The sequence below is a fragment of the Xiphophorus couchianus genome, chromosome 11 (assembly GCF_001444195.1).
Source record: "Xiphophorus couchianus chromosome 11, X_couchianus-1.0, whole genome shotgun sequence".
Classification (NCBI taxonomy): Eukaryota; Metazoa; Chordata; class Actinopteri; order Cyprinodontiformes; family Poeciliidae; genus Xiphophorus; species Xiphophorus couchianus.
In genome coordinates, this window is record NC_040238.1 from 16,010,328 (window position 1) to 16,025,369 (window position 15,042).

Below are 15,042 nucleotides of genomic sequence, written 5' to 3' on the forward strand. Positions count from 1 at the left end.
CCACAAGAAGCACATACTACCCAAACCTTCTGCTCTACTTCTGTTAAGATTTGAAGAATGTGGGTGGGGAAACTTCTCTCAGGTCGTAAACCTGGTTAAATTCTGCTTAGCTGTGCTAAACTATCCACCTTTTGGGGTTCCATGTAACATCTGGGCTGCTCAGATTGGGTTAGAGCCGTCTCTTGGACCCTAATAAGCTTGTTAGAGCTCCAGCTTGTTACGGCCTGGGCTTCTCTAAGCCTCTGCCAAGCACTCAGAAAATTAAAAGAACTGATCCGAACGAACGAGGGGAGCAAAGCTTATTCCGGCAGCAGCTCCCTCAGCTCATAATGTCATTAAGAAGATGGCTGGTGAGGCTGTGGTCAAGCTTTCAAAGAGCTGCACTGCGATTGGTGCCTGAAGCAAGTCTGATGCAGTATGAATGGAACCTGTTGGACTGTTAACTTTTTTTTTTAAAAGTCCTAAATGGGAAGAAAAAACAATAAAAATATTTTATGTAGAGCAGTGATATATGGTCTAAAGAAAAAATGATCATGTAATATTATAAACAGACTCTTTGCACACAGGTCAAGACAGCCCAAGATTATTGTTTAACCAGAATTAAAGAAAAAGAAAAACATACAGAAGCTCAAAACCCCTCATAAAAACTGAGAACCCTGACTTTGACACATTTGCTGCTGTGTAAAGTGCCAACCCTCCATGACTCAGAGCTGACTGGGCAACTTTTCCAGAACCTTTGTGTCAGTGACGGAAACAGGGAATTAGTCTGCCTTAAAACAATGTGCTTTTTTTTAAATACTCTGCTATTTTATTTGGAAGCTACTCACTGAAGTCACTTCCTAATAATGGCTTCAAATCAGCCGAATTCGACGTTTTAATTTAAACTGATCGTGAAAGCTTTCACTGGACGGGACGAGCTGCATGGAAACCAAACCTGCCACTAGGGGGCAGGTTGGAATCAAATTCATTCGCCCTCTAACTTGAGGATTAAGAAATCTGCAGCGACCACATTGGTATTAATGGTACTGCCGTATGCTGTTTTATCTTTTGGCACTGTTTTTGACAGTTTCCCAACGCGATGACTGGAGCTCCTTCAGAGGAAACATTCACTGATCCAGATCCGAGTGTGTGAGGTGAACACTGAGAAACAGCGTGCAGGTGATTTAAAGCAGCAAGCAAGTCCAGAGCCGCTGTCGCCAACAGGGACAATAGGAACCAAATATCACATGAAACTTCTCACCTCATGGTACCGATTATAGTAGAATTCATGAAAAAGTGAAAACATAACCACTTCTTTTTGCGCTATGGGCCTGAAATACCAGGATGGATGGATATCAACAGAATATATTAAATTCTTAACATTGTGTGGTACATTGAAATGACAGTCACAGCTTTTGCAGTGGAATACGGAACTTTCTCACTTGAACGGAATCTTCCATATCTGCAACATGTACGTATATGAATCATGCATTTCTTGCAACACAAACGCAGCATTTCATGCAGCATGGAAGTCGCACGTTGCCACGTTCAGAGGGTCACAGGCTCATCTGGGCTTAAATATATTATATATATAAAAATGGTTCAGCATTTCATATCCTAATTGCAACTATAACGTACAGATATAAACTGGCACTGTTAAACTCACGTTACAAAAGCAAACAACGCGCTCAGTGCCGTTTAGACTTAATTCCCAGTTTCCCTCAAATAAGTAACGAAATGCAGGCGTGTATATAAAGAGGCTTTGTTTATTGTGATCAGGAAATTTCTTTTTTTTTAAAAAAAAAAAAAAAGACAAAAACACCCTGCTTCTAAATGTACTGTCAGAGGGTTTGGTTACATGTTCTTTATTGATGCTTTTCTCTGCATATTTATCAAAGGAACCATAGTGTGAACGATGGTCAAAATAGAAGATAAGAAAACTGAAGATGACTAAAAATTATAATAATAAATCATTTTTTCAGCATTGAATGACCTGCCTGCTTTGGAAAAATAACAGTGAAATATCAGCTTGGTGCTGATTGAAGAAGAAATTAAAAGGTGTCTTAACGAAGTAAAATCTATACTAGCCACAGTTTCCCTGTGGCTAGTATAGATCAGCAATGACTGCTGATATTGATATTGGCTTTATGGATATTTTTTGCATTCCGTCAGGGGAAGTAACAAAAGGTTGGTCGTAGATTTGCAGGTGAGGGAGACATTTTCCAGCATAACAAGGCTACTTGTGCCTGCGCAGACATTTTAAAAATATCCATGGATGCTACTCAATCTGGATCTTAAACTGACTAATGGATTATGGCAGAAATCGTTTATAGCGGCTCACAACAGAACTCCATCTTGAAAAGCAACTTTTAAACTGAACTGGAATCTTGATTGAGCTCTGATTTCCTGTTCCAAAAGAATGGAATGGAAAATAGGGTTCCTAACTCGTTTAATTCAAGTGCAGTAGGTTTTGTGCCTACACAAATCTATTGTGTTGACCATCCAATATGTATTTAATCTGTTTTTCCGCATATGTTATTCTGTTATGGAGTGCTTGTTTGTGTTCAGTGGCGCTTTCAATGAAACCTAGTTCATCTAAGCTACTTCAGCGATTTTCAGTTGAACGTCTGTGTGGTGGGTCGTTTCCCCCCCCCATGTTTCAGACAGGCCGTGAACGCAGCGCAGAGATAGCGCCGCTGCTCCGGCTGCTCTGACTGTTCCAGTCCGCCGTATCCACCCGGAGGTGTGCTCTCCCTTTCTCTCTCCGCTGGGCTGCACACGCCGGACTGGCTTTTTAACAAGTTTTAAACTGGAACAAGCTTCGGGAGGCACTGGGGAAAGGCAGGACATTGCTGCGAGTTAGTGAGTTTTGCTATGAATGGGATGAAACGAGGCGGAGGAGACGGCATTCCTGATTTCTTTCCTCCTCCGAACAGCGACAGTAACTGACAGAAACCGCCGTTTGTCCGCCTTGTTGTCCCAGTTGAGCCTTTTCTCTCTCTCTTTTTTTTTTTTTTTTTTTTGTTTAGGGTGAAACTAAACTCGCTGTGAATGCGAGCCGTGGCGCGCTTTTTTTTCTTTTTTTTTTGCCCCCAGCCCGGAGACTTTCTGGGGAACATGCTCAGGCACTTTGCGCCTGTCGCGTTTGGACTGCGCGGGGCTAAGCCGTGATGAGGGGGGAATTAAACAGCGGCGAAACGCCAGACGGAGACAGCGAAAGCTAAAAAGCTCATCACCCCACCAGCAGCGGACGGTGGTGAGCGACCGCAGCCCGGAGCGGACAATTCAAGGTACTCTGACCACATTTCTCAACAGCAGCCTCCTGCCGTGTGTTTGTCGTTCCTCTGTGTGATAAAAATGATGGCGAGTCAGAGAGGAATTAGCTAATAATACAGGGCACGTGCGTGTCAGGGAGCAACAACCGAAGCCAGACTGGCTCGAGGGGAGGGGGGTGTGGGGGATCCCGTTTCCCCAGAAACCAGCGAGAACAGCACACCGGTCCTCCATTCAGATTAGGATCGATTGAACGCTAATCGGCGCTTTTCCTTTAGCACAAGTTTATACATGTGATGGTTGCGGGTAATATTTAACCGTTTGACCACCAGAGAAAAGATTAGGTTGCTATTTCACTCTAAAATCTTGACTAGTCGTTCCAAACTAGTGCCACTTACACAGGAGGTCGATTCTTGATGGGTTAATTATGTCTTCGATCGTTTTTCGTAACCGATTCTGATTAGTTTTGAATGCATTTAAAGAATGGGTGGGGTTGTTAATGTTTTAATATTTGACCTGGGAGAAAATCATGGGAAATCTGTGATTACCCACCTAGCCTAGCCTCTCTAATCAACACTGCAGGAGTTCAGTGTGTCTACCTGTACAGACTCATTCAGTAAATTCGAATATTATCGAAAAGCACATTGATTTCAGGAACGTTTAATGAGTGAAACACAATCATATAGATTATACCCAGATGGATGTTTGAAGGCCTTAATGATTACGATTTTCTACTTTCAGCTAATAAGAACATAACACTTAAAATAATATATCAGACCAATAAAAAAAACACAACCTTGTGCTTAATGAAAAGTATGCTTAATACCCATTTAAAGGTTATTTTCAACATATACTTTTAATCTGACAAGACTCATCGGGATGTATATTCAAATTTACTGTATGTGATTGTACACCTACCTAGAACAGCGGGGAATTTTTTAGTTTCCCAACCCTGGTCCTCAAGGCACACTGCCCCGCATGTTTCAGATGTTTTCCTGATCTCAACTGATGAGTGATTAACATGTTGAACTGCAATCAGGATCAGGTGTGTTACAGCAGATAAATATCTGAAACATGCAGGGCGGTGTCCCTCAAGGACCAGTGTTGGGGAAACACGGGTGTGGAACTCACAGTGATAATACAATACCAAGGAAGAAATACAAAGGTAAGGATTTTAAAGGAGCAAGGTTTTCTAGTGAGGGATAATGGGCCATTTGTGAACTATTTGAAGGTCGTCATTCAAGGAGATTTCCTTTTTAGTTAAAAGAAAAATGGTGGCTAATCTTTCTAGAAGTGAACCTCATAGCAAATTCATCCCAAGATCAAAGTGTGTAATGCTCCTAGAAATAATAATAATAATAGTAAAAAAAACCCACCTCAGACTCTTCAGACCTCAGTTTGGATGTTAGATGTCAATTCATGTTGGGGCACTTACAGGAAGTCTGAAGGAGTTTGACTTATTACGGAGGGTTAAAAGGAAAGCATGTCCCCTTAAGAAGAGCCATTTTCAGTTGTTTCTGTCAAATGCGATGATTCATAGGATGTACTAAGTTCTTCTATTTTAGTTTCATCTTCCTTTACTAGATAATGACAGAGAATGTTTGGATATTTGAGGTTAGAATAACTGCAAAAGGGGTCAGACCATTTGCACAGCATCCACTTATAAAACCTATAAAGGGTGTACTTTCTTTCCTCCGTAGCTGTAAATAAAAACATTGTTTGGATTAACTGAGATTATTTACCTCCCGAGAGCTGGATCAGTCAGAAGTACCATGAGGCGCTGATCTACTGGATCAGTTTGGTGTTCTGTTTCAAAATGATTGGCTGTAAAGTGTTGGATTCCAGATGAGGTTTCTGCCACATGGGCGTGTCTGAAACCTCTTCTCTTGTTATCTGAGCCACATTTCCCATGGTCTTTTAAAACCTACTCTCCCTATATTGGTTTACATTGTAACGACGCATGCATGGAAGGCTTAAATGCTTGTTTAACCACACAGTCCGGGAACTGACAGGAGAGAATATACACACACACAAGCTAGGTTTTAGGTCAATGAGTGTTTATACTCGGGCTCAACTGAAAACACGCTGGGTCCAAAAAACACTTCTTCTACTGTCATTTGTTTTACCAACTCTAAGCCAGAATGCTCCCAGTTTGACTGATTAATCAGCAGAGTTGTTGCAGGGTGGTCTAATGGTCCAGTCAAAGTCCAGTCCTCAACCTGGCAGGTGTTTTGGTGAAACTGAGGAGCTTTGGATAAGCATGTCAGCACTTAGCTCCAAGTTGCCTACTGAGCATTGGTTGCTGTGTTTCCATTTTGAATGTGTGCAAATCTTTGTCTGTATTCTGCCAATGTTAAAAAAGACAATTTTGCATTTGTAGTGTTTCCATTAAATAAGAAATGCAATTAAAACCACACATGAATGAGCTTGCTCATGCGATAAGACACTAAACATGGCAGTGACTGATATAAGCAGAACATATAATTCAACCGTGGCGCTAGCACTTATTGTCTATCAGCCATCAGAGGAGTCTTATTCAGACGATTTAGTGACAAATTCCTTATACTTGGGAGCTGCTATGTATTCGCCGTTTTGGGGATTTTGTAGTCTGCAATTTTACAGAAGAGCTATGGATTCAACACTTTAGAATGACGCATAACTTTTTATGAACTGTGCAGTGCTGTGAGAGCTGAGGTGGAGACAGCTGCCTGGAAAGATTTCAGTTGAACATTGTCTGAAAAGAACAAAAACAAATCATCCTATTTACTAATTCTTCTTTGTTGTTCCTGCCAGTAGTAACATTATCTAACTGTTGCTGTTGTGTGATGGGAAAAAAAGTGTTTCCATTGCAGTTCTGCGAAATACAACTATTTTTATGCCTCACCTGGTCCTAGCACAAAAACCCTTTATCGAAAAACTTGAGATTTTCTAAATTGACGTGTTTCCATTAATACTGATTTTTGTTTTTTGTCTGATAAGTCCCTATAAATTGTGAGAAAGTTGCAGCAGTGGTGTTGACTTGTAACCGCGCAGGAGCAGACATGACCTGGTGGTGGGCAGGCCTGTCAGTCAGCCCTCTCTCAGGGTAGAGATAAAGGGGACAGTGACTGATTCTCAGACCTTTGCAGAGGTAGATAACATCGGTTTGTTGTGTATCGGCTGATCATCACCCATAAATCAGGGCTGATTAATCGGTGCACCCATAGAATGTTTACCTGTCTGTGAATGAGGCTCAAGTGTAAAGTGCCTTCAGTGCAAAGAATGACTATAAAAGCTCTATGCAGATTCAGTCCATTTGCCGTTCAGAACTCAATAAAATTTCAACAGAATTTCTTTGACCAGCCAAGAAATAGTTGTGGAAGAAACTCGTTTCTGAAGGCTGGATTACAAGTTAGAGTCCTACACTTCTTCTAATGTCATAACTACATGGTTTCCAGCGGGGTCACAGTGGGAACCATGCACTTATTTCATCCGTCTTCCTCTAGTCGCTCAGAATGACTAGTTGGTTATTGTATAGACTCGTCTCTGGACCTGGAAGCCTGACATTATAGGTTATCAGCTGTTCTTCCATCAGGGTCATAGCTCAGTTCTTGGTGGAACATCTGTCTGCATCAGGTTGTGTGTGTGTGCTTGTCTGGATTTGGAGAAACATCCCCAGCTTGCCTGCGTTTGTGCAACAGCCTCCACATTCCCAGCATGTTGTTGCTTGGTGTGTGTCTCTGATCCAGCACTCTGCTCTCCAGATGAAGAAATAATGCAGCTGTTTTCTGCTTTTATTCCTGCAACTTGTTCATTCATGATGCTCCACGGTAAACATTTACGGATCTCTGCAGGAACGCTGCAGGTTAAAGTGAAAAATAGTGCAGTGTGTATGGACTTATTCTCTGAAATGTGATTCTTTGTAGCATCACTCAAGAAATCTGATAATCCTGGGTAATTTGACCAGAGGGGCTTTGGAAATGCTGATTTTTCTGTTTTTATCTGATGACAGATTTGTCTGTGCTGTGGATTATTCCCTCTCTGTTCGCACACAGCAGAATAATCATGTCATGTAAATAGTTTTATTTGTGGACAGGTAAAGAAGTTGCAGCACAGTGCAAGGAGTTGACATGGCGTCAGAAACATAATTGGCCTTCCTTGTTCTCGGATTATTCTGATTTGCGTCGGCTTGTTTATATCGGAGATAATCAAATGGTACATCTTGAAGTTTTTTGTCTCTAGGTGTCGCATCATAACTACTTCGACATTTCAGTGTGTTTTAACATTGAAACTTGTGTTTTGACACCTGCTGGAGAGGTGGGCTGCACCGAAACATTGGCCCCGATTTCCTTCGTTTTGGGGGCTTGACGATCGGTTGATACTTACATGAGAAACTGATGTTATTTGATGTAATCAGCCACTGGCCCTTCTACTGAGCTCAAAGTCAGAAACCGTGTTGTCAACATCTAGAGCTGAAAAAAAAATTGTTAGCTCGCAGGGTTTTTTTCTTGTTTGCATTGAATAAAATAAAACCTAGTTTTCAGTTCCAGTGAGAGCTGAACAGGGAAGAGTCGACAGATTTGGATCTCTGCTGCGTCTCTGGAGTTTAGTTTGCCTAAAGTTAAACTTTATATAGATTTTATTAAATCCAAGGTATTTTTTTTCTCCCTACATTATATACATTTTTGGACTGTGGACGGAATCTGGAGTACCAGGAGAGAAAGCCACACATGCATGGAAAGAACATGCAGAGAGCTTACAGAAAAACCACTGGCTAGAAATGCACTGATCTGATACCAATATCTGTGTCTGTCTCAATATTGACATTTTTTTTAGATATCTGCATCAGAGGTGGAAAAAAGTGGATGTGTGCGTCCCGACACTTGGCTGGGGTTTGAACCCAGGACCTTCATGAACATATTTTCTCCTAAGAAAGGCAAAACTTCACCTTCACTTCCTCAAATGTTCAATTCTTTTTTGTGGGTTAACTGAGAGAATAAAATGAGTCCTCTGCAGTACAACTAGCCTAATAACCACCCACAGTGTAAACAGAGAACAGTTGATCATACAGTGTGACAGCTCACCTTGCCAGTCTAATTAATTTAGCATTCTGAATTTAAATCAGCATATGGATACACCGTCTGTGTGCAGCCGTTTGCTCTCGTCTGTGCATAAAACATTAGTACACTCAACAGTCTTTTTGTCTGTGTGCGTTTGCCGGTGACAAAGCCAGACACGACCTCTGACCCCTGCATCAGAGACTGCCACATATATGTGAGGTTAACCAGCCATTGTTGTTTCTGCCTGTGTGTCCCTTAATTCTGCCTGACGGATATCCTGCTGCTGCCGACTCCTGAAGCGCCTCACTCCAGTCCCACTGCGGAGTCGCGGAGATGCCGCCGCGGCATTCCCAGAAGAGATTCCATTCCTCCGTAAACAATCCTGGCATTGACACCGCCGCCGATTAGCTGGTTGCCAGGGTATTTCCACTCCAGCCTCAGATCAGATCTGAGAAACGGGAGTTCTGTTTCAGGGTTGGTCTGGCGGCGGCTTTGTGTGAAGTCATTCTGGCGGACGTCAGGGAAACCAACGCTGTTGAACGCTGAGCTTGCTGCGTGCCAAGACGAGTGGAAATTGAACTGGAGGTTTTCACAAGGCCGTGGAACTTCTGGAAACTGTCAGAATGGAGTGTAAATATTCCTCCCTCATGTTTTCATTCAGCAGTTTTACAGCGGTTGAAAAGTGTGTGTGCTGCCTCGGTTTTAGTTTTTCCCTTTTTATTAAATTGGATGAAAAATGTTAATGTCTCAATGCCTGGAGGGATCCTTCTTTCTTTGAATAATCAAGGGGGAAAAAATCAGAGCCAAGAAGAGCCATTTCTCAACTATTAGAATAAAAGACTTCAATAAAACCTAATGGATGGAAACGTTACGGACGGAGCGACGTTTAATCGGCTCATTTGCATTTTGCTAAAAGTTTTCAAAAGAAGAACTGAATGATTCTTCTGAATGCTGCCCCAGATTGAGTCGTCTGAACACACACGCCATGACACACAGTTCTGACCTGTGTGAATGTGTGAACACAGAAAATGGACCAGTGAAACCAGGTCACCATTTCTAATGATGCTGTGCCAGCACAGTGTCCTCCTTCTGATCAGCCGGTCTTCTACTCCCAACCTAAACCAGCCAGCTCCGTTCTTTGTTAGAGACACATTTTGTGTGTGTGTCCTCTGTGTCTACTGTATGTGCTGGCTTATTGAAAAACACATTATTTGTGTCTAAAAGTAAAGAGATGCAATGGATTTAGTGGAACATGAACTCTGAAGAAGGTGTCACTTTTGTGCACTTCCTTTCTAAATAGTGACTGCACTGGGATCAGGGGTGTGCGTCATGGCGGGTGAAATATTTTTGTACTGCGACTTCATCTTGTTTCCTTTTTTAAACAAATATATTTTAAGAATCTGCTGATGGTGACATTTCAGCGATGAGTGCATAAAACATTCATATTTTGACGACAAAAAAATTCTGGGTTCTACTTAAGATAGAGGAAGAATGTGACCAATTATTTTTGATTATTTTCCTGTTGATTCTAATGATTTTGTGATTAGCTGAAATTGAAATACAAATTGTATTAAATACTTGAGAGTTCCCGATAAATCCAAGGTTTCCAAAGTGTGGCTGATTTTGTGCAGCCCCTGAATGATACCATTTTGTACCACCAATGCAGGTGGTCTACGCAGATGAAGACTTTTTAAAATTTGTTTAGGACAAAAATATTACCCAAATGTTGTTTTTGGGTAATCAATCAAATATGAAAATAATTGAGGTTACTGGTTTCCTTTTAATTTCCAGCGACATAAGATCACAACACTCCACAGACAATAAATCAAAGCGTGGTTCACCCATATCTGCTTTGAATTACATCATTAAAACTTGGTAGCAAGTTTTTTTTGTTTTTTGTTAAGTGATCTAACTTATATTTTTATTGAGAGAATAGACTATTTTTTTTTTTCAGTTTTCTTCAAGCGAGCCCAAGGCAAATTAGTAAAGTAGCTGTCATTTTTGTCAAAGGAAATATGCAAAACCCTTTTGAAGTTTTCAAACTAAAAAGATTTGCATTCCTTTCCAGACTTTTTCATTTGTTTAGATTAAAATATTTCATGTCAAGTTTATTGTTGAATTGACCAAAAAAATAAGTACAACTTTGTGATTGTTAATTGGTTTCTGGTTGTTTTGAAGAACTGGTTTGGGTTTCCACAGCTAGAAAAGCAGCTTGATGCCACATCTTCACTCTCATCCTGTAAATGTTTCAGATTCTGTTGGATTCTCCATTTCTTACAGGATCATAGTTCAGTAAAATGAATTAAACAGAGATAGCAGTAATTAGATGTTTATATCAGCAGGTTAGATTCTCCAGGCCTCAGCTATGTAACCAAAGGACAGAAACGATTGATCCGTCACCATCTCCTCTGTCTGGTGCAGGTACCGGTAACACGTTTCCCTCTCAACAAACATGTAGCCGTCTCAGTTTTAGAGGTCATCTAGTGATGACATCACTGCAGTCAATAATTGATACACTTGTAAAATGAGCATGTGTGCAGCTGGGATGTGCTGAGCTCAGGCCGGCGCTGACCTTTGTTACACGATAGCCCCGCGGCCCTCCGTCCAGCAGACAGGAAGTAGGAGAGAAAATCGAAACACCAAAACGAGCTTTTTGGAGCTGGGATTTAAATTCTCACATGACATGCTTCGCTAATCTCTGTTGCCTTTTTTTAAAAAAATTTTTTATTTTTTATCAGGTCTTCTCCCAGCTGAAAAATGCTTTTTATCTTTAGCCAGTCATGGTGTGTTGTGCAGCCACGGTTTTAAATCCTAGCCATAACTCCCCTTAATAATACCTGGTACAGTTTTCAGTGCCATCATGGATTAGATATCAGTGCATGCAGCCTTGCTCCAGGTCCCAGGGGAGCCTGCTTAGTGGCCCCGTTTACAGCTGCAGGACTCTTAAGCCTCGGGGCTCTAAGCGGCCCCCAGCCTCAGGTTGTATGGCGGGTCACACAAACCCACATTTCTTCACCTCCATGTTGTTAATTAGGTTGATGGATGCGATGTCTGTCTTCTTGCGTTAAGGTCAAACATACCTGTCATGTCGTTGCTAAACTTCTGCCAGTCATTCTGTTTGTGCATAAAAAACTTTTTCTTGTTCTCACAGACCAATAGTCACAATCTTTAAGTCTCGTTGCGCTGAGCACATTCGGACTGGAGGGACACCAGCCTATCAGTGACATGGCTTCATCAGTACAGCCAGTCACAGATATGTTTAGCAGACTGACTCATCTGAGCAGCTGCTTAGCATTTATCTGCTCTATGTGCTCTGTGTGTTGATCTGAAGTGAATGTTTTCAACTTTAAGAGTATTTGAAGCGATAAAGCATGTTTTTCTGATGCTGTAATCTTCAAGTTTGAAGTAGAAATCTTTCAGCCTCAGTAAAAATGCTATTACCTCGTGTTTAAAATCGTCCATACAGATTGCTTAGTTGAAGAAAAATATACTGTTTTAGTTATTTTTTTACTGGAGCACTTTAGATTTGCAGCAAGTTTTTTTGGTAGATTTAATGTGTTCAGTTGTGCAGTTTTGTATAAACTGTGGACCGACTTTGTTTTCTGCTAAGGAATATTGGTAGTCATGTCATGTTGTGGCTTAAAGGTGAGGGAAACGGCACTCATCACAATGACATTTTAAAAAATAGAAGTTGTTTTTTTACCCCTCCAGGGGGTCTTTTGTGGGCTCTAGTGTCCCTTATATGATAGTAGGCTGACAGGAAACAGAGGGGGGAAGACATGCGGCAAATGTCGTCGGGTCCGGGAGTCGAACCCGCGACGGCCGCGTCGAGGACTCAAGGCCTCCAAATACAGGTCGCGCTAACCGCTACGCCACCACGGCACGCCCAAATTTTATTTATTTATTTTTTTCTCCGAAGAGTTTTTGCGCCGCTAGTGGCTCGTATTTTTTCGACAGTAGGCAGACAGGAAGGAGGGTGAGGAGAGGGGGAAGACATGCGGCAAAGGTCGTCGGGACCGGGAGTCGAACCCACGACATTGGCGTTTAGGACTAAGGCCTCCAAACGTGGGGCGTGCTAACCCCCTGCGCCAGTTGTTTTAAGAAGAAGAGATGCACTCATGCGTCGGTGTGAGATTGAAATCAGAATGGTAATTAGCACGCCAAATGTTTTGTTTTTCCCTCATAATTAAATGAAATTTAAATAATCCTATTAGCATTTTTCAGTTTTATAAAGATTAGGAACATGCACTTTAATGAGTTAATGGTGAGGGTCTTTAATTTTTTTTGTTTTATGAATTCAATACTCCTGCTCTCATCAAATAAGCTCAAGTACATTTCTCTCTAATATGTTCGTATATATTTGAATATTCTAGTAGATGTATTATCTATTGACACTGATCATGTGTATTGTGATATATATTGCTATTGATTTATTGTCAAGACCTTGGACTATTCCTTTGAAAGTTAATTTGTGCTCTAGAGAATAAAGTTCCACATCCTACAGTTTTGGCGCTGATACAATTTTATCATGTCGGCAAGATTTTTTCCAAAGTGCATGTTATCAATATAGTTGTTAAAACGCTTCAGTGAGCAACAAAGATTAAGTTACACTAAGAAACTCTCCAGTTTCTCAGTCAGAACTCTGTACCAAGAGCTTTCGCCTCTCACGCCTCTCACTGCTCTCTGGCCGGGCTGTATTCATATAATCAACAGAATTAACAAGGTCACTGCTGATGGCCGGTCCTCTGAGACTGGAGACAGGAGACTTTGGAGAGGGCATCGAATGACTAGCATAATGAGGTAGATAAAAACACAACACTGAAGGAGAATCATAATGCCTGTGTCTCACTTTGATTATAGTCTCGAGTGGAACCTGCGACATCTAAGTGGCTCCTACTGAAACCAGCCGGCATGGACAGACGTGAACTGGATTTAAACACGCCTTCTCCAATGACCTGGGACTTTTGTCCACTTGCGTTATGGTTGAGAAATTGCTAGTATGAGTAAAGTAGCCTTCAATTCAGTTGATGTCTAATAGTATATGACCTTTCCTTTGTACTCTGTTGGATTATACAACACAGCCCACATGATGTCAATGTCATTTAAAGGAGGCAGAACAAACTGCTTGGTCATGGCATAATTCTTTTTTTTTCTTCATCAGCTCCCAATGACTTTATTTAAAAAAAGCCCAACTGAAGTTGCTGGGGGTAGTGATTGTACTTAAAGTCACTCCATGCAGGTTGGTTTACATTGGCAACAACTAGAAAGCTTCATGACATCATTAGAAGGTTTCCAGAATAAACACAGTAGGTGTTTGTAGGTTGTTCAGCAGGCAAAAAAGAAGACAAGTTGCTCTATCATTTTATTATTTGTTACAGGACATTTATGGAATAAATGGCAACAAGATGAAAACAAATATTGGTTGTTTATATCAACCTGGATTTATTTATTGAACCAAGGGCGTTATGTAAAATATGACTAATATCGGCCGCTGTCGATGTTGATGCATATATTTTGTGCATCAGTAGTCATGTTAGTTATACATGCATAGAAGAGACCCATCTCCAACGTCTCTCTGCCCGACTTTCTAACCATGTGGCCATACAGAGACTTAAAGACGAAACGTGGCAAATGAGGTGGATTATCAGGATGATGCCATCCAGGTCATGTTCCAGTGGAATATCTCTGCTGCTCAGAAATTGAGTTGTTAGAATGACGTCATGGTCCTGAGAGCGTGATCCAGCAGCAATATTCAGTCAGAGGCTTCTTCAGGTTGATTCCTGCCCACAGCATCACCTTGGCAAAAACCTTGAAGGTTAGACATATTAAAGTAAAGTTACCCCATGGTGTTCTTTGAACATCTGTCTGATTGAACATACTGGGTGTGGAAATGATGGGAAACTTTTGGATATCTCAGAGATAGTGTTTCAGTTCTGTGGAGACTGATATTTAAAGTTGGTAGTGCTAATTCTGCTAAACCCTAAAGACGGTTAAAATGTCAAGTCTGTTTTAATTTTATTTTAAAAGGGTAAAACTGTGTTTCACATGGACTTTGCTCACACACATGGTGGGATGTTTCCTCTGCTCCTTGTGAGTGGTCATAAGTAATGGCCACTCACAGCATGAAGACTTTAAAGAAATATTTTGCAGGGTGTTAATTATAGTTCTAAAAAGAAACATGAGTCAGCTTGGCAGGTCAAAGTTTTACTGCAGATTGTAACAGAGCCAAAAAATCTCTGGGTAAAATTAGAAATTTTGAGATCAGTTTCCTTAAGTTTAAGAATAAAATACAGTTAATTAGCTGTGTTACCTGAATGCAGATAATCTCATTGAGGCTTCTCCTGTGGAGAAGTGTAATTGGCAACAACATGTAACTAGTTACTAGTAACTAGTTGACTGTTGGAAATTTGCTTAATTGCAAATATCAATTAAGCAAAATTAAGCATCAGTCATCATTTATTGGGCCTACAGCAGCACAAAGGTCTTTCTCTGGTTTTTCAAGTCTTGTGTGTCAAAACCTCTTTCTTGCTGTGCGTGACTTGGTGAGTGTTCCACAGGAAAACATGTGGTTTTGGACAATGTTTCTGTAAAGGATAGTCATCAGTCTTAAAGTATTTCATTGACAACGATCCAAGTTAAATCAAATTAATGAGTGCTGTGCCGAAAGAGAGCTTCACAAAGACCATCTTATGCCCAGCGTGGCTGACACAATAGCTTTTCAGTATCTATCCATCTGTTGTGCACAGTAAAT

At 41.0% G+C, this 15,042-nt stretch overlaps 1 protein-coding gene across 4 annotated transcripts in view; it reads left to right on the plus strand.

Moving 5' to 3' along the window:
• Window positions 1–2,684: 2,684 nt before the first annotated feature.
• The window catches only part of arhgap32b (Rho GTPase activating protein 32b), a 93,030-nt gene continuing 80,672 nt past the window's right edge, over window positions 2,685–15,042 (plus strand). For all 4 annotated transcript variants that reach the window (XM_028030767.1, XM_028030769.1, XM_028030770.1 and 1 more), the window contains exon 1: window positions 2,685–3,269. The gene's annotated coding sequence lies outside the window, so the exon portion shown is untranslated. The remainder of the gene's footprint in view (window positions 3,270–15,042) is intronic.